General features: G+C 35.0%; 1 long non-coding RNA gene across 5 annotated transcripts in view; it reads right to left on the bottom strand.

Moving 5' to 3' along the window:
• Nucleotides 1-17,204, bottom strand: part of LOC102153856 — a 174,561-nt gene extending 157,357 nt beyond the window's left edge. For 2 of the 5 annotated variants that reach the window (XR_005371193.1, XR_005371197.1), the window contains exon 1: nt 16,762-17,202. This is a non-coding gene — a long non-coding RNA (uncharacterized LOC102153856). Of the gene's footprint in view, nt 1-16,761 lie in introns of all 5 variants that reach the window. The other 3 variants (XR_005371195.1, XR_005371194.1, XR_005371196.1) reach the window with 2 other exon arrangements.
• Nucleotides 17,205-19,922: the final 2,718 nt, after the last annotated feature.

Genomic DNA, 19,922 nt, shown 5'->3' with positions numbered 1-19,922 from the left:
TGTTCCAAAAAATAGAAAAGGAAGGAAAAGTTCCTGTAGGATTTGAGTGACTTTGAATGAGTAAACTCGTTCTACAGGACCAGCATTACTTTGATCCCCAAACCAAAGACCCCACTATAAAGGAGAAATACAGACCAACATCGCTGTCAAATAAGGATGCAAAAATTCTCATTAAGATACTAGCAAATTGATTCCAACAATATATTAAAAGAATTATTCACCACAATCAAATGGGATTTATTCCTGGGCTATAGGGGTGGTCCAATATTTTTACATCAATCAACATGACACACCACATTAATAAAAGAAAGAATGAGAACCATATGATCCTCTCAATAGATGCAGAAAAAGCATTTGAGAAAATTCAGTATCCATTCTTGATAAAAACCTTCAACAAAGTAGTGACAGAAGGAACATACTCAACATCATAAAGACTATATATGAAAGACCCACAGCTAATATCATCCTTCATGAGGAAAAACTGAGAGCTTTTCCTCCATTGTCAAGAAAATGACATGGATGTCCACTCTCATCATTACTATTATATATTATATTATATTATATATATATTACTAACATAATAGTGGAAGTCCTAGCCTCAGCAATCAGACAACAAAAATAAATAAAAAACATTTGAATTGGCAAGGAAGAAGTCAAACTTCTACTACTTGCAGACAACATGATACTCTGTGTAGAAACCCCAAAATACTCTACCAAAAAAACTGCTAGAACTTATATACAAATTCAGGAAAGTCATAGGATATAAAATCAATCTGAAGAACTATTACATTTCTATCCACCAACAATGAATCAACAGAAAAAGAAACCAAGGAATCAATCGCAAATCAATTGCAAATGTGCAATTGCACCAAAAACTATAAGATACTTAGGACTAAATGTAACCAAAGAGGTGAAAGATCTATGCTCTGAAAACTGTAGAATACTTATGAAAGAACTTGAAGAGGACACAGAGAAATGGAAAAACATTCTATGCACATGGGTTGGAATAACAAACACTGTTAAAATGTCTATATTCCCCAAAGCAATCTACAAATTTAATGCAATCCCAATTAAAAAAAAAAAAAGCCACCAGCACTTTTCACAGAGCTAGAACAATCCTAAAATTTGTATGGATCCACAAAAGACTCTAAATAGCCAAAGCAACCTTGAAAAAGAAAAGCAACCCTGGAGTTACCATGACTTTAAGCTATACTAATTTCAAAGCTATAATCATCAAGACAGTATGGTATTAGCAAAAGAACAGACACACAGATGAATGGAAAAGAACAGAAAACCAAGAAATGGACTCACAACTATGGTCAACTAATCTTCAACTCCAATGGAAAAAAAAAAAAAAAAAACAGTCTCTTCAACAAATGCTGTTGGGAAAACTGGGCATCTGCATGCACAAGAATGAAACTGGACCACTCTCTTACACCAAATACAAAAATAAATTCAAAATGGATGAGAGACCTAAATGTGAGACAGAGATTCATCAAAATTTTAGAAAGAACTGAAGCAGCAACTTCTTTGACCTCAGTCAACACAATTTCTTACTACACACGTGGTGGGAGGCAAGGGAAACAAAAGCAAAAATGAACTATTGGGACTTCATCAAGATAAAAAGCTTCTGCACAGCAAAGGAAACAACAAAACCAAAAGACAACCTATGGAATGGGAGAAAATATTTGCAAATGGCATATCTGAGAAAGGATCAGTATCCAAAATCTATAAAGAACTTTTCAAACTCAACAGTCAAAAAACAATCCATTGAGAAATAGAAGACATGAATAGACATTTCTCAAAAGAAGACATCCAGATGGCTAACAGATACATAAAAAGATGCTCAATGTTACTCATTATCAGGGAAATACAAGTCAAAACCACAATGAGATACACCTCACATGTATCAAAATGGCTAAAATTAATGCAAGAATATTATTCATGAAAAAATGAAATCTTACTATTTTCAATGACATGGATGGAGCTAGAGTGTATTATATGAAGTGAAATAAGTCAGTCAGAAAATCATAAATACCATATGATTTCATATGTGGAATTTAAGAAACAAAACAGATGAACATATGGGTAGAGAAAAAAAAGAAAAAAGAGAAGCAAATCATAAGAGACTTAACAATAGAGAACAAACTAAGGAAAGAAGGAATGACAGAAGGAGGTGGGCAGGGGATATGCTAAATGGGTGCTGGGGATGAAGGTAGGCACTTGTGATGAGCACTGGGTGTTATACGTGATGAATCACTAAATTCTGCACCTGAAAACAATATTACACTCTATGTTAACTAACTATAATGTAAATAAAAATTTGGAGAAGAAAGCAGAGTATTACTTTCACAGTGGAAGAAACTAACTTGAAGGAATGCAACTTGAAACCAACCATGAGAAACAACACACAAGCACATGTTGTAAAACATTCTATAAAACTGGTCTACGCATTCACAAGTGTCTAGGTTATATAAGTTAAAGAAAGATTGTACAACTGAACCAGACTGGAGAAAACCAGAGACATGAACACTCAGGAGAACTTGCCGTTCAGAATTATGTCCTTTTGCTATAAGGGCACTTTGAAACTACTGGAAGGACTTGAATGGGATCTGAAGATGATGGTAATAATAGACCATATAGACTTCTTGATTTTCATGGTTGTCCTGCAGTTATGCATAAAAAGTCCTGGTGTCTAGGAAGAATACATTAAACTACACAGAGGCAAGAGTGTATCATATCAACTACTTACTATCAAATGGTCTTTGGGGAAAAAAGTTTTATTTTTTTTTATTATACCTGCATCTCTGCTGTAAGTTTGTGATTCTTTCAAATAAAAGTAGAAGTAAAAAATGGAAAAAAGGAAATAGAAGTAGCAACTATAGATACTCATTGAAAGTTTCAACCTTCATATAAATATTCAAACAATCATACTGGAAGGTGGTGGTGAAAATAATAAAGCTCATTCATAATGATGTTGAAGACCAGGTGGAGATGCTTGAGGCATTTTAGGAGAGATTTCTAGAGTAAAAGATAAAAATTTTGAAGTTATGAAAATATAGTAATTAGAAATATATAGCAGATAAGAGTAATTTTATTTATGACTGAGTTGTCAAGGAAAAAAAAATACTGATTTCTATAAATTAGGTATGCATAAGAGGTAAGGTAACAGTAGAAAGAGAGTTCCAGGACTATGTCATGTTTCTGGTTTTTAGTCCCAGCTTCACCTGTCTCGGTGTGATCTATGACAAGGTTCATGACCATAAATCTATATCCCAGTTTTTATAACAGTAAAATGGAGATAATTAATCTCATCTTCAGAAAACTCAAATTATTAATTACATGCAAAAACATTAGGTAATGTAACCGACATCATGTGAGCCCCAGTGTTATCTTTACCGTAGTTGTTAATCTTATAATTATCAAGACTAACAAAAATCCTCTTCTATAATTAGCAAATCAATTTTCAAATAGACTTTGTGGTCAAACAATATCAGAACTTTTGTAAGACCAAATTGGTTATGTTTTCTATTTGTTTGTAACTTCTTAAAGAAATCTGTGTTATTTCTCTGTACAGAAATACAGCCAGTAGGTCTTGTTGGCTTAAACTGAAAATGAGCAAGCACATGGTAATAGCAAAGGATTATTTCTCCCAACTATTTCAGTAGGCTTCTGCTGAAGGAATTGAGGGAAGAAAGTACTTCATCATGGAATCTGAGCAGCGGTCATGAAAGGTGTATCTGCAAGTAGGCACAGGAATAGAAAGAACCTCCAGGTGTATTTTTTTTTCCACATATTATATGATTTTATTTATATAAAACATCTAGAATGGGCACACTTATAGAGATGGGAAGTAGATTACTGGTTACCTAGAGCCCCAGGTGAAGGATGGGGTTTGGAGAAAGAGAGAATGACAGCTCATGGGGAGGGGTTTCTGATTGTGGAGATGTACAATTCTGAATATATTAAAAACCATTTACCTGTATGTTTCCCTAGTGCTGCCAAATAATAAGATTTCAAATCCAGAGGCGGGAGCTTGGAGACATTAGCCACTAGTGGTGCCAAAGGAAAACTGAGCCACCCTCTCCTTAGTGAGAATGAGGGCTGAGTGGAAGCCCACCTATATAGACTTCTCAATACCAACAAAGGCCATCAGAACCAGACCAAACCAGAGAGCTTGAAATGAGTGACTGTTATTGTATGTGAAGTATATCTTGATAATTTTGTTTAAAAAGTATTTTGACCTAGGGTGCCTGGGTGATGCAGATGGTTAATTGTCTGACTTTCAGTTTCAGCTCAGGCTGTGATCTCATAGTTGTGGGACCAACCCCCATTTTGGGTTCTGTGCTCAGCGCGAAAGTCTGCTGGAGTTTCTTTTCTTTTTTTTTTTTTTTAATTTTTTATTGGTGTTCAATTTACTAACATACAGAATAACCCCCAGTGCCCGTCACCCATTCACTCCCACCCCCCGCCGTCCTCCCCTTCTACCACCCCTAGTTCGTTTCCCAGAGTTAGGAGTCTTTACGTTCTGTCTCCCTTTCTGATATTTCCCACACATTTCTTCTCCCTTCCCTTATATTCCCTTTCACTATTATTTATATTCCCCAAATGAATGAGAACATATAATGTTTGTCCTTCTCCAGGTGTATTTTCACCAGCACATCAGGGACAGTTTAAATATTGGAAAAATGGAGAGGACTACAGAATCAACTTGAATGAGCAAGAGCTGAGAATTATAATAGTGCATATCACACAAATATAGTGATTAATTTGGTGTTCCATATGTGTTGGCTTAATTTTGAAAAGCATATATGTATTTTGCTGGTGAAATGTCCATTTCGATGAGTCAGCTGTATTTCCAAAATTTATCAGTACTATTTGAAGTTGTAACTAGCATTCATTTAAAGTGCATATGAAATTTTTACTTAAACAAGAACAAATCTCAGAATTTTTACATCTCCTGCATTTTAAAGTATTAGTGTAAAATGAAATTCATATTTCAATTTTCTTTTCATATAACATCAATTATATATAATATATTTTGAAAATATATTTTAACCTAACTAGGAAAACTAGTTAATAGCAATTAATGTAGTTCTTATTATAAAGGGAAGCATACAAAATATCCAATAGTTAATTTTCTACATAGCTCATAATAAATGAGTTGCATTTTCTTGAGAATGTCTTAGAACTTTGAGATTCTACTTCCAGCTAACGTGTAATAAAAGACAAATTTACCCTCCTGGCAACAATAGCAACAACACCAGACAAAAATAGATGAAAGTGGTTTTCAGGACAGTAGACAGCAGGCAATGAATGACACTAATCCCTAACAGATAGGAAACAAATGAAGTTAGTTCTACTGTTGCCCCAGTTCATTGATTTTAGGGAATTTTAAAGAAGCATTGAAAGAAAGGAAAGGCAACAAAAATATTTGAAGAAACAGTGAAACAGTGATCAAAACATTTTCAAAATTGATGCAAACTACAACCTCACAGATCTAAAAATCTTAATGGATTCTAAACTCAAGAAATATGAAAAAAAAAAGACACCAAGACACACTGTAACCAAATTTCTCAAAATAAAGTGATAAGGTCTTGAAAGCAGGCAGAACAAAGGCATGTTACTTATATAGAACAAAATGTAAGAATAATAGCAGATATATCAGTGGAAACAATGCAAGTGAGATGACAGCATACTAAAATCTCTAAAGTTCTGAAGGAAAAAAATTATCACCATATAATTCTACATTCAGAAAAAAAATGTATTTCAAAAACGAAAGCAGGATTTGTTTCAAACATACAAAAGCTGACGGAATTTACTTCTAACAGATCTGCACTACAAAAAGTCTAAAATAAATCCTTTAGACAGAAGAAAAATGATACCAGACGGAAATAGGAATCTTCAAGAAAGAATAAAATTCACTGGAAATGTTACCTCTGTGGCTATGGCTATATACAGTTAAATTTTATTTAAATTGATGGTTAAATTTTATGTTTTTTATTTATATTTTTAAAAATAGGACTATGTAAACAACTATTATAACATGTGTTCTACAATATGCATAAAAGCAAATGTATGAAAACAATTGCACAGGTATTGAGAAAATATGAATGGAATTGTGTGTTTGATGTGAGGTACCGTACAAAGCTTATTTTTCTTTCTAGGTGGGTATTTTGTTCCAAGCATCACTTATTGAAGATACTGATTGAATTACTTCAAGTAGTTTTACAGATGTCACGTAAATTTATGAATTAAACCAGGGACAATGAATATTTTAGTGATGTTGAGTAATCTCATACAAAATCTTGATATGCTTTTCCCTTTACATCCAATTTTAGGTTTTAAATTTTCTTACATATGTGATTTTTCTATTGGATTGGTAGTAAAGATGAAATCAAATGCTACCTATACATAAATTTTATATGCCACAATACGTATGCCTTATTCTTTGTACTGTTTTTAAGACAAATCTCTCACTCTCTAGAGTTTTCCACATAAGTGATTATATCATTGGCAACATTTTTCTATTTTTTCTGATTTTTAATACTTCATTTTACTTGTGGTTAATTAAATGTTAATATTTCCAGTTGAATAGTCAGTAGTTTAGACAGAGGGCATTTTTCTTAACTTTAAAGGGAATGACAGATTTTTCTTCATTAAAAATTATCTGAGATAGACAAGTAAACATCTACACATAGCTGATGGATTTTTAAAAATGAAGAATAAATACTGATTTTTTTTTCAAACATTTTCAGCTTCTATGGATATAATCATGTGATTTCATTTTTCCCTTAGAATTCATTGGTTTATTTCATGGATGAGAAAGTGCTATTTTCTAAGTTTGGACAAAACCCACTCTATATTTCCGAAATAAAAGACTGACACATTTAAAATTTAATAATTTTAGCTTTCTCGTATTTTGAAAATATTTAAAAATTTGCCTAGTCAACACAAAATTTACATAACTTTCAGGTGTAAGATAGTGATTTAACGTCTCTGGATTATGCCACGCTCACCACAAGTGCTGCTACCATCCATCACCATACACTGTTATAACATCACTGACTCTATTCCTCACCCTATACCTTTTATTCCAGTGGCTAATCTATTCCATAACTGGAAATCTGTATCTTCCACTTCTCTCACCCATTTTGACCATTCCCTCTACTCCCTTCCCCTCTGGCAACTATCAGTTCTCTATTTATCGGTCTGATTCTGCTCTTTGTTTATTCATTTGTTTTGCTTTTTAGAGTCCATTGGTCTTTCACAATTGGATTTCTTGTTTCTCCCCTTTATCTATATCACCCATCCCCTACCCACTTCTGGACTTATTTTTGAAAGTTATTTTCCATAATATTTAAACTGGTGATATATATTTCATATACTAAATTCAAGTTATACTTACGATTTTTCACATTTAAAGTTTTTTTGTTTTTTTGTTTTTTTGTTTTTTCCTGAATATGTTTTCTAGATGGCCAAGAAATGCCAGACCTTTAACAGTCTAGAAAATCTGCCACCATGTTGTAGCACTGACTGTAGAGGAAAGGACATAGGCTTGATGTTCCAGAAGGAATCAAATCTTGATTCTACTCTTTTATGAATGCATACATGAGGGCACTTAACTTAATCGCTGTAGCTGCAATTTCCTAAAGTGACAACAAGAGAAGCAAATACATTATGTTATTATTATAGTCGTCTCATTACTATGGTCATTTGAGGTCATTCCTTTGAGTCTGCCTTCAATTATTCAAGCCCACATTTTGCATTTTTAAACATTTTCTTCTTTCTTATGAAATCCTATGACAGACTTTTGACAGAAAGTGCTTTCACAAAAACTGACAAACTGTGTCTAAATAGAAAGTTCACAGTTACAACATCTGGCTTTGTTTGTATTTCTTAGAGCTAAGCAGGAAGATTCAAGCACCCAGAGGGTTGTCTGCATCACCAGCAGGACGGCAGGAGCCAAAGGCAGAGAGAGGAACACAACGTGTGAGGGAAGAAACAGACTGTCAGTCACTAGGAGAGCACAACACTGGAGAACAAGGACCTGGAAAGAGAGAGAGAGAGAGAGAGAGAGAGAGAGATCCTAGCAACATGAGAATGTGAGGAAGTGTGGCACAGGTGGTTCTCCTATGGTAATTTGTGTACCGAGAGACTTCAGGTCTCTTGATTAAGCCCAAGGCATTAATCACCTACACACACTCATGTTCTGCTCACGTTTCTCATCTCATGTTTCAAACTTAGCTATTGAATTGCATTTTCTGTATCACTGTAAGCTGCTATTCTTCCAGCAGCAAAAGAGCAGTTACCTGACTTTTTAAAATCTTGGAGGAAATTACTTATGAGTCAACTAATAATCATAGATACAGGAAATCTGCTAAAAACACGAAGAAGAACTTACAATATGACCTAAGTCACATTGCTCATGGAGGAATAAAAAGTTGTTTCTTTGTAAATGAACCTGAGAATTCTTTAAAAGTTTATTTTCTTCTATTTGTTCCCTGAATTGGCTGTAGTGATTTAAGACAAGGTAACAGATCTTTTCCAATTTTCCTTAAACTTCACATGTGGAAAATGACGAATCAACACTTTCCTCTGAAAAGAAAAAAAAATGCTGATTTTTAGATGAATTAGTAGAATAAATAAATGTGCCTATTGTCCACTCTAAATTCCCCTTCTTAAAACAAGGATGAGTCTTTAATTTCTTAATGACTGTGACTGGAAGTGGACATTGACTCTTTTTTGGACCATGATCTTAATCACTAGTAGGTTCACATTTCTGGCTGTTTGGGCAGAGGCTGAAGCCAAGGAATTCAGTCGTAGCTCAATAAATACATTACGAAACGTGCAGGCTATGATACCACAGTGGTCTCCCAAGTCCAAGACTCAATTTTCATTCAAAATTTCTCCTATCTTTCCCTGCTCCTTCTGCTCCAAGATCGTTAACATAAGAGATGCAGTTTTATGTTTACATGGGCTTACTTACACCTAAGTTCAAGTCATTAAAAGTAGCTGCCTAATTCTCATTAACTCAACCATTTTAATTTGCTGAGACAATATTTACTAATCCTTGGATTAATGATGCTCAATACAACATGATTATTGTTTGCTAACCAGAACTTTTATGTAATAATGGAAAACTGACATTTGCTCTTGTGCCTTTGCTCACTCCTGTACCAGAGTGTTTATTGGCAACTGAGGGAAATATCCTTCAAAGCCGAAGGAGAAATAAAGACTTTCAGACAGACGAAAACTGAGTGAATTAACTGCCAATAGATTTGCCCTGAAAGAAATGTTAAAGGAGACTTTCAGGTAGGTATATTATAACACTGGACAGAAGAAAGGATCCACACAAAAATGTGGAAATAGAGGGAACAAAAATATAACATATTCCATTAATATTAACTGTTCTAAAAAACAACTATTTAAAGCAAAAGGGTAGCAATGTAGTGTGTGTTTGTAACACATATAAAAATAAAATATATGACAAAAATGTATAATGGATGGAAAAAGCTATTGGGAATGTAAGGTCCTTAGCTCCACATATGAAATGGTATATAATATTATGTGAAGATAGGTTCTTATTACTTAAGAATGTACACCATAAGCCCTAAAACAATATTTAAAATATTTTCAAGCTAAACATAAGTAGTATAGATAAAATGGAATTTTTAAAAATCTTCTTAACCAAAAATGGTAGAACAGGAAAAAGAAACATAGAACAGATAGAAAAAATAGGAAACAGCTACCAAAATGGTATTTTAATCCATCCTTATCAATAATATTAAACAATATTATTACCAATTAAAATACAGAGATTGTTTTGTGAAATGAAAGAACAATATCCAACTGTAGGCTGTCTATAAGAAAGTCACTTTAAAAATAAAGACATGAAATGGTTAAACCCACACAGAAAATATGTAACATTTAAACAAATTTTTTTTAAAAGAACCAAAACTGTTATTTAATTCAGACAAAATAGACTTCAGAACAAGGAATTTACCGGGATGAAAAAGGGTTATTATGCACTCAGAAACGGGTCAGCTCATCAAGAAACTTTAAGACTCTTGATTGTATGGACTAATTGGAGGTTCAAAATAAATGCAGCAAAATTTGCTAGAACTGAAAGGAGAAATGTACCTGTCCATAATTACAGTTGGAGATATCACTACCTCTCTTTCGCTCAGTAATTGATGGAACATATACACAGAAACTCTGCCGGTGAAAATTTCCTACTCTCATTTACCCAGACATAATATTTCATGACATCTTTAATTTCTACCTTTCCAATATCTTACCTCTATGCAACATTTATGTACTATATGAGCCCACTCCTACTTATTGGAGGAATAGATGTAATCTCTAAGAATCATATAAAGTTGGAAAGCCACACCTGCCTATCATATCTGTCAAAGAAAAACAACCAACAAATATATTAAGTAGCAATTATTAGAAAACAAAATCTAAACCTGGGTAGGGGAAGAACATTTCTCTCAATGTATGTCATCAAAATAATCATGTAGACAGTTAAGCCTATGAAAATATTACAGGGGGAGGGGGCAAGATGGCAGAAGAGTAGGCTCCCCAAATCACCTGTCCCCACCAAATTACCTAGATAACTTTCAAATCATCCTGAAAACCTACGAATTCAGCCAGAGATTTAAAGAGAGAACAGCTGGAATGCCACAGTGAGAAGAGTTTGCGCTTCTAGCAAGTACAACTTGTTTTTGGCCACTCTGCACTAAGCAAAATGACTAGAAGGAAAAACTCACCTCAAAAGAAAGAATCAGAAACAGACCTCTCTCCCACAGAGTTACAAAATTTGCATTACAATTCAATGTCAGAAAGCCAATTCAGAAGCACAATTATAAAGCTACTGGTGACTCTAGAAAAAAGCATAAAGGATTCAAGAGACTTCATGTCTGCAGAATTTAGATCTAATCAGGCAGAAATTAAAAATCAATTAAATGAGATGCAATCCAAACTGGAGGTCCTACCGACGAGGGTTAACAAGGTAGAAGAACAAGTGAGTGACATAGAAGACAAGTTGATGGCAAGGAGGGAAACTGAGGAAAAAAGAGAAAAACAAAAGATCATGAGGATAGGTTAAGGGAAATAAATGATAGCCTCAGAAGGAAAAATTTATGTTTAATTGGGGTTCCCGAAGGCGCCGAAAGGGACAGAGGTCCAGAATATGTATTTGAACAAATCATAGCTGAGAACTTTCCTAACCCAGGAAGGGAAACAGGCATTCAGATCCAGGAAATAGAGAAATCCCCCCCTAAAATCAATAAAAACTGCTCAACACCTCAACACTTAATAGTGAAACTTGCAAATTCCAGAGATAAGGAGAAGATCCATAAAGCAACAAGAGACAAAAAATCTCTAACTTTTATGGGGAGAAATATCAGATGACAGCAGACCTCTCACGGAGACCTGGCAGGCCAGAAAGGGCTGGCAGGATATATTCAGGGTCCTAAATGAGAAGAACCTGCAGCCAAGAATACTTTATCCAGCAAGGCTCTCATTCAGAATAGAAGGAGAGATGAAGAGCTTCCAAGATAGGCAGGAACTGAAAGAATATATGACCACCAAGCCGGATCTGCAAGAAAAATATTAAGGGCAACTCTGGAAGAGGAAGAGGAAGAGGAAGAGGAAGAAGTCTAAGGGAACAACCTACAAAAACAAGGACTGAATAGGTATCATGATGACACTAAATTCATATCTTTTAAAGGTAACTCTGAATGTGAAAATGGGCTTAATGACCCCATCAAAAGACGCAGGGTTTCAGACTGGATAAAAAAGCAAGACCCATCTATTTGCTGTCTACAGGAGACTCATTTTAGACATAAGGACACCCACAGCCTGAAAATAAAAGGTTGGAGAACCATTTACCATTCAAATGGTCCTCAAAAGAAAGCAGGGGTAGCCATCTTTATATCAAATAAATTAAAGTTTATCCTAAAGACTGTATTAAGAGATGAAGAGGGACACTATATCATGCTTAAAGGATCTACCCAACAAGAGGACTAAACAATCATCATATTTATGCCCCGAATATGGGAGTTGCCAAGTATATAATCAATTAATAACTAAAGTTAAGACATACTTAGATAATAATACACTTATACTGAGAGACTTCAACACGGCACTTTCTGCAAATGACAGATCTTTTAAGCACAACATATCTAAAGAAACAAGAGCTTTAAATGATACACTAGCCCAGATGGATTTCACAGATATTTACAGAACTTTACATCCAAACGCAACTGAATACACATTCTTTTCTAGTGCACATGGAACTTTCTCCAGAATAGACCACATACTGGATCACAAATCAGGTCTTAACTGATACCAAAAGATTGGGATCATCCCCTGCATATTTTCAGACCATAATGCTTTGAAATTGAAACTAAATCACAAGAAGAAGTTTGGAAGGATTTCAAACACGTGGTGGTTAAGGACCAGCCTGCTAAAAGATGAAAGGGTCAACCAGGAAATTACAGAAGAATAAAAAGATTCATGGAAACTCATGAGAATGAAGATACAACTGTTCAAAATCTTTGGGATACAGCAAAAGCAGTCCTGAGGGGGCAATACATCGCAATACAAGCATCCATCCAAAAACTGGAAAGAAGTCAAATGCAAAAGCTAACCTTGCACCTAAAGGAGCTGGAGAAAAAACAGCAAATAGATCCTACACCCATCAGAAGAAGAGAGTTAATAAAGATTTGAGCAGAACTCAATGAAATAGAGACCAGAAGAACTGTGGAACAGATTAACAAAACCAGGAGGTGGTTCTTGGAAAGAATTAATAAGAGAGATAAACCACTAGCCAGCCTTATTAAAAAGAAGAGAGAAAAGACTCACATTAGTAAAATCATGAATGAGAAAGGAGAGATCACCACCAATACCAAGGAAATACAAACGATTTTAAAAACATTATGAGCAGCTATATGCCAATAAATTAGGCACTCTAGAAGAAATGGACATATTTCTGGAAAACCACAAACTACCAAAACTGGAACAGGAAGAAATAGAAAACCTGAACCGGCCAATAACCAGGGAGGATATTGAAGCATTGCTCATAAACCTGCAAAGATAGAAAGAGATGGAATACTTCCAAACTTGTTCTGTGAGGCCAGCATCACCTTAATTCCAAAACCAGACAAAGACCCCACCAAAAAGGAGAATTATAGACCAATATCTCTGATGAACATGGATGCAAAAATTCTCAACCAGATACTAGCCAATAGGATCCAACAGTACATTAAGATTATTCACCATGACCAAGTGGGATTGATCCCTGGGATACAAGGCTGGTTCAACACTCATAAAGCAATCAACGTGATTGATCATATCAGCAAGAAAAAAAAAAAACAAAACAAGAACCATATGATCCTCTCAAGAGATGCAGAGAAAGCATTTGACAAAATACAGCATCCATTCCTGATCAAAACTCTTCAGAGTATAGGGATAGAGGGACCATTCCTCAGCATCTTAAGCCATCTATGAAAAGCACACAGCAAATATCATTCTCAATGAGGAAACACTGGGAGCTTTTCCCCTAAGATCAGGAATAAGACAGGGATGTCCACTCTCACCACTGCTATTCAACATAGTCCTAGAAGTCCTAGCCTCAGAAATCAGGCAACAAAAAGAAATGAAAGGCATTCAAATTGGCAAAGAAGAAATCAAACTCTTCCTCTTTACAGATGACATGATAGTGTACATAGAAAACCCAAAAGACTCCACCCCAAGATTCCTAGAACTCATACAGCAATTAGGCAGTGTGGCAGGATACAAAGTCAATGCCCAGAAGTCTTTCTATATGCTAACAATGAGACTGAAGAAAGAGACATTAAGGAAGGAGTCAATCCCATTTATAATTGCACCCAAAAGCATGAGATATCTAGGAATAAACCTAACCAAAGAGGTAAATGATCTATACCCTAAAAACTACAGAACACTTCTGAAAGAAACTGAGGAAGACACAAAGAGATGGAAAAATATTCCATGCTCATGGATTGGATGAATTAATATTGTGAAAATGTCAATGCTATGCAGGGCAATTTACACATTTAATGGAATCCCTATCAAAATACCATGAATTTTCTTCAGAGAGTTGGAACAAATGATCTTAAGATTTGTGTGGACTCAAAAAAGACCCCGAATAGCCAGGGGAATAATAGAAAAGAAAAACACAGCTGGGGGCATCACAAATGCCGGATTTCAGGTTGTACTACAAAGCTGTAGTCATCAAGACAGTGTGGTGCTGGCACAAAAACAGACACCTAGATCAATGGAACAGAATAGAGAATCCAGAAGTGGACCCTCAACATTATGGTCAACTAATATTCAACAAAGCAGAAAAGACTGTCCACTGGAAAAAGGACAGTCTCTTCAATAAATGGTGCTGGGAAAATTGGACATCCACATGCAGAAGAATGAAACTAGACCACTCTCTTGCACCAGACACAAAGATAAATTCAAAATGGATGAAAGATCTAAATGTGAGACAAGATTCCATCAAATCCTAGGGGAGAACACAAGCAACACCCTTTTTGAACTTGGCCACAGTAACTTCTTGCAAGACACATCCATGAAGGCAAGAGAAACAAAAGCAAAAATGAATTATTGGGACTTCATCAAGATAAAAAGCTTCTGCACGGCAAAATAAACAGTCAACAAAACTAAAAGACAACCTACAGAATGGGAGAAGATATTTGCAAATGACGTATCAGATAAAGGGCAAGTATCCAAGGTCTATAAAGAACTTATGAAACTCAACAGCAAAGAAACCAACAATCCAATCATGAAATGGGCAAAAGACATGAAGAGAAATCTCACAGAGGAAGACACAGACGTGGCCAACATGCACATGAGAAAATGCTCCGCATCACTTGCCATCAGGGAAATACAAATGAAAACCACAATGAGATACCACCTCACACCAGTGAGAATGGGGAACATTAACAAGGCAGGAAACCACAAATGTTGGAGAGGATGCGGAGAAAGGGGAACCCTCCTGCGCTGTTGGTGGGAATGTGAACTGGTGCAGCCACTCTGGAAAACTGTGTGGAGGTTCCTCAAAGAGTTAAACATAGACCTGCCCTACGACCCAGCAATTGCCCTGCTGGGGATTTACCCCAAAGATACACATGCAGTGAAACGCCGGGACACCTGCACCCCGATGTTTATAGCAGCAATGGCCACGATAGCCAAACTGTGGAAGGAGCATTGGTGTCCATTGAAAGATGAATGGATAAAGAAGATGTGGTTTATGTATATAATGGAATATTCTTTAGCCATTAGAAACGACAAATACCCACCATTTGCTTCGACGTGAGTGGACCTGGAGGGTATTATGCTGAGTGAAATAAGTCAATCGGAAAAGGACATTCTATGGTCTCATTCATTTGGGGAATATAAAAAATAGTGAAAGGAAATAAAGGGGAAAGGAGAGAAAATGAGAGAAAATATCAGAGAGGGTGACAGAACATGAGAGTCCCCTAACTCTGGGAAATGAACAAGGGGTGGTGGAAGGGGAGGTGGGCGGGGGATGGGGGTGACTGGGTGTCGGGCACGGAGGGGGGCACTTGATGGGATGAGCACTGGGTGTTATGCTATATGTTGGCAAATTGAACTCCAATAAAAAATAAAAATAAAAAAATAAAAAAAGAAGGAAACTTTTAAGAGGGAAAAAAAAAGAAAATATTACAAAGTCTTCCTCATGGAACAATTGCTGGTATCTTGGGAAAACTTCATGGGAACTCACTAATACTAAAATTGGAAGAGTTGTCTGTATTCCAGGTCACTTTAAACTGTTCTACTGACGTAAGCCTCTTCAGCTATCTGTAACAGCATGCCCTACAAGACAAGAACACTGTCACTTTATTTTTCCTAGCTTGTACATAATAAAGAATGGAAGCAAAATTTTAGATTAAGCTATTTTTATTTAAACACTTCAGTGATGATTCATTATTTTAGAGGTTTATCTTTGTTTTTTTTGTTGTTGTTTATTTGTTTTTGTTTTTTGTTTTTTGTTCGTTTTTGCCTTTTGGAAACAAACTAGCAACATAACTTTCATTATGACAATTTCTTCTGCTTTAAAACAGTGTTATGAATAAAGGTAACAGAACTGATTTGTAACTGAAATATTTTAAGAAAATCTTGACAAAATAAAAAGTTTAAAAGTCCTTACAACTTTAAGAATCTTTAAGAATAATTTACTTCCAAAAGCAGAAGTATACAGAGTTCACACAGAGATCTGTAGAAGAATAGTTTACTTCTGAAAGCAGAAGTATAGAATGGCTAAAAAACAGGAGAGTTCATAAAACCCAAGGCTATTGTCAACCTGGGTAGTAGGTTGACGATGGCCTGGGTCTCATCATGACGAGTCTGCAGCTAGAACAGTTTCCACGTATCAAGAAAGAATACAGGGCCGGCAAGTAAGGCAATAACACCCAAGCAGATGATGGACAAATCTGATTCTTCAAATCTACTATGCAAGTTTGTAATAATTTAAATGAGAAATGCTCACGCATATGTTGGTACAGCTAGACTTAGATGTGGAAATGACTACGTAAAGATGACGCTTTCCAAGGGACTAATGCAGAATGCTTTTCCCTATGTCATATACTTCTGAGTTGGCTGCAACTCAAGTGGGGAATAGTATTAAGATTTTTAAGATAAGAAACAAAGTTAAAGCATATTGATTCATTATTACTTAAAAAAAAAAGCTATCTTTGATCTCACCTCTCTCTCTCTCTCCATATACCTTCTTCATTCTCCAATTCTCTTCTGGTCTACTCAAAACTTGAGCTCCAACTCTTCTGCTTATTCAGTGTTGTTATGCATTGTTTAGCAAATATCTATTCACTTTACAGCATTCAGCTTGAGATGAACACTCCCTCCCTGCTCCCTCCCTCATTCAGATCTCATTGGAAACTTGATAGTCAGTGGCTGCACACTTTTAATAAAACACTTAGGATAATCTGCCACACTTGTTTATATATGTGTCAAAATCCGTTCTTTTCAAAATTTAAGCTCTTTAAAGTCTAGAGTTCTTTCATTTATGTATTCCCTTGTTCTGGAACAAGGGAATACAGTAAGTGCTTAACTCATATCTGTTGAATGCACTTACATGTAATCAAACAAGGAAGGGGGACTGTTGCTTGGAAACAGGTATTCTGAGACAGAATACAGAGTCCTGGAGTATGAAGCAGATACCAATTGCCTTGATTTCATCACAAAATGGAGGAGTTGGCATTTATGATATTTAGAGTTCCAAAGTTTTATGTCTATATGTTTTTCCTTATACATATACTTAAATATGCACCTGGTACTGTGAATTTATGAATCGAGAAAAACAATGTCATAATTTTTAAAAGCATAACATACAGAATCAATATATATACTAAAAAGAACTTGACATTTTTTACATTTATAACACAAATTCTGTTTTATGTTAAAATTAAGTTGAATTTTATTCCATCCAATAAACTCTTCCTTTTACTCAGAAAAGAGTGCTAGCTATAAAATAACTTGTAACTTTTACCTACATTTGTGATGATGTCTAGTTTTACGAGTAAAATAATCATAGTGCTATTTAAATCTGATTTCCATAGAGTGAAACTAATGTTTAAACTTAATGATATCATTTAATATCATGATATATGAAAGGTTTGCATTTCACATTATTATTACCACAATTTGGTTCTCAATCTCTATTATATAACATTTAAAATCCATGAGATTACTTAAAATAATAGGCTAGAGTTCCTCTGCCTCAAGTTTTGCATTATAAAGTTTATCTAACATATCCTATTTTTAACTGCCAGTGTCATCTATCTTGTGTAAGCCTCGAGAGATATTCTCCATGTATTACTGTATCTCAGTTCAAAAAGAGAAAATGTTCAAAGACAACTTTTATATATATATATATATATATATATATATATATATATATATATATATATATACGTGTGTGTGCTTGAGTGAGTACTGGAGATTGAGAAAGCTGATGTGGGAGGTTAAAGTAGAATCTATTGTGTTGTCCTGTTGTAACCTCGTAAACTGTGGCTATCCAGCAACTTCGGGCAATAGAAAGCTTTCCTTGGAGTAACAAAAGTTTTCTTTTGGCATTTTCATGTCTAAATATTAACACCTTCAGTTGTTTTAGAAGCAATTTCAGAGACATTGTGACCCTTGCGAAAATAGGAAAATGAGTTTGATTTTATAATATAGCAGTCTTTTTGTCTTTTGTTTCCTAGCCCTTCTTCAATTTAAATTGTCCAATATCTATTCTAAGTTTTGAAATTTCTGGCTGTACATCATACTGAATACAACTCTTTTGTCACGTTTAGCAAAATGCTTATCTTTTTCTCATTTTATTTTTTCATTATCTTAAAGCTATCATTTCCAGTGGTAATGATAATTTCAAAACTGTAACGGCAAATTTTTTATTGAAAAAATCCTCTAAATGATTAATAAGAGACAGCCTGCCATTATATAAGTAACTTTTTATAAAAAGGAGTTTATTTCTAATAATAATGACAATAACACATACAGTGAGTAGGTGCTCTTCTAAATGCTTTCTATATTCTTCACAATTTCAGCTTCATAGAAACTCTATGAGGTATGTATTATTATCAGCTCCATTTCACCTGTATGGAAACTGAGGTATGGAGAAGTTAAATGACCTAAGCGTGAGATCACCCACCTGAGGACCTTTAATCTATCTTCACTGAAATTCAAGGTATAAAATGTTCACAATTATATAGAAAGTTTTCTTCTAATACTTAAAATCTTCCACAAGTTATGTTTTATGGGTCATCTTAATTTTGCAACCATCATTTATATCTCATCTAGAACTATCTTCATTTGTCTATGTATGACAAGTTTTCTATTGGGTCTATGCAATGGTTGATTGTATGCATTGATTAGGTAGGCTATAGAACAGCTATTTGGTGAAATATTAGTCCAGGTGTTGCTGTGAACACATTTTGTCCATGTGATTACATAGACAATCCAGTTACACTTAAGAGGATTCCTCTCTCTAATCTGAATAGGCCTCATCCAATTAGTTGAAAGCCATTAAATTTGTGTTGTAGATAAAATAGAAAAAAAAATAGAAAAAAAAATAGAAAAAAAATAGAAAGCCATTAAATTTGTGTTGTAGATAAAATAGAGAAAAGTATGGCTTAAACATATAACCACTCTCCTAAGAATAGCCAGTAACTTTAACGTGACTTGTTAGTCCAGGATTCCAAAAAATTTTGCATGTGTAAAACAAACAAAACACACAATGTCTTGAGATGTTACAAGGGTCTATCAAAAGGGTTTATTCAGACAAATAAGTTTATGTATACTTATTAAAGAGTTTAAAAGAAATTATAATCTTACATGACTATTAGAAATCTAACTACAGAGAGAAGTTCAAGAAAGGTACCTCTAAAGATGTGGATAGTTGCTGCCCCAAAGTCAGATACACCCACATGTAGGTCTTGGACTGGGCCTCAGCCCAAGAATGCAGGTTGAGAGGAGAAATGTGAGGAAATCTGCAGTGCTCACCACAAAGGCAGACCAAAACTAGGGAATAGATCCCAGAAGTGCCTGCATTTGCCACATGGGAGTTTGTGAAGCAAAAAGTCAACAAACCGATGAAGCCTCTAGGAAGGCACTCATGACCTCTCAATGATTATTGTTTCACTTCTGATTTGTGAATCTTGAGCAAATTCCCATCACTGGACATCTCTCACTAAACACTACACAGAAACAGTGCCCAGGGAGGGATGGAAGTAGTGGTCACAGTGCCAACTTGACCATGGATAGCTGGCTACAAACAAGCTAGCTCTTTTCTGTTGTTATGTTATAATAACTTTAGGAACACCAGAGTTATGAAAAATCTAACACAA

This window comes from Canis lupus, chromosome 16 (assembly GCF_011100685.1).
Source record: "Canis lupus familiaris isolate Mischka breed German Shepherd chromosome 16, alternate assembly UU_Cfam_GSD_1.0, whole genome shotgun sequence".
Classification (NCBI taxonomy): domain Eukaryota; kingdom Metazoa; phylum Chordata; class Mammalia; order Carnivora; family Canidae; genus Canis; species Canis lupus.
Note: the sequence above shows the minus strand (reverse complement) of the source record. Positions and strands in the feature narration are given on the sequence as shown.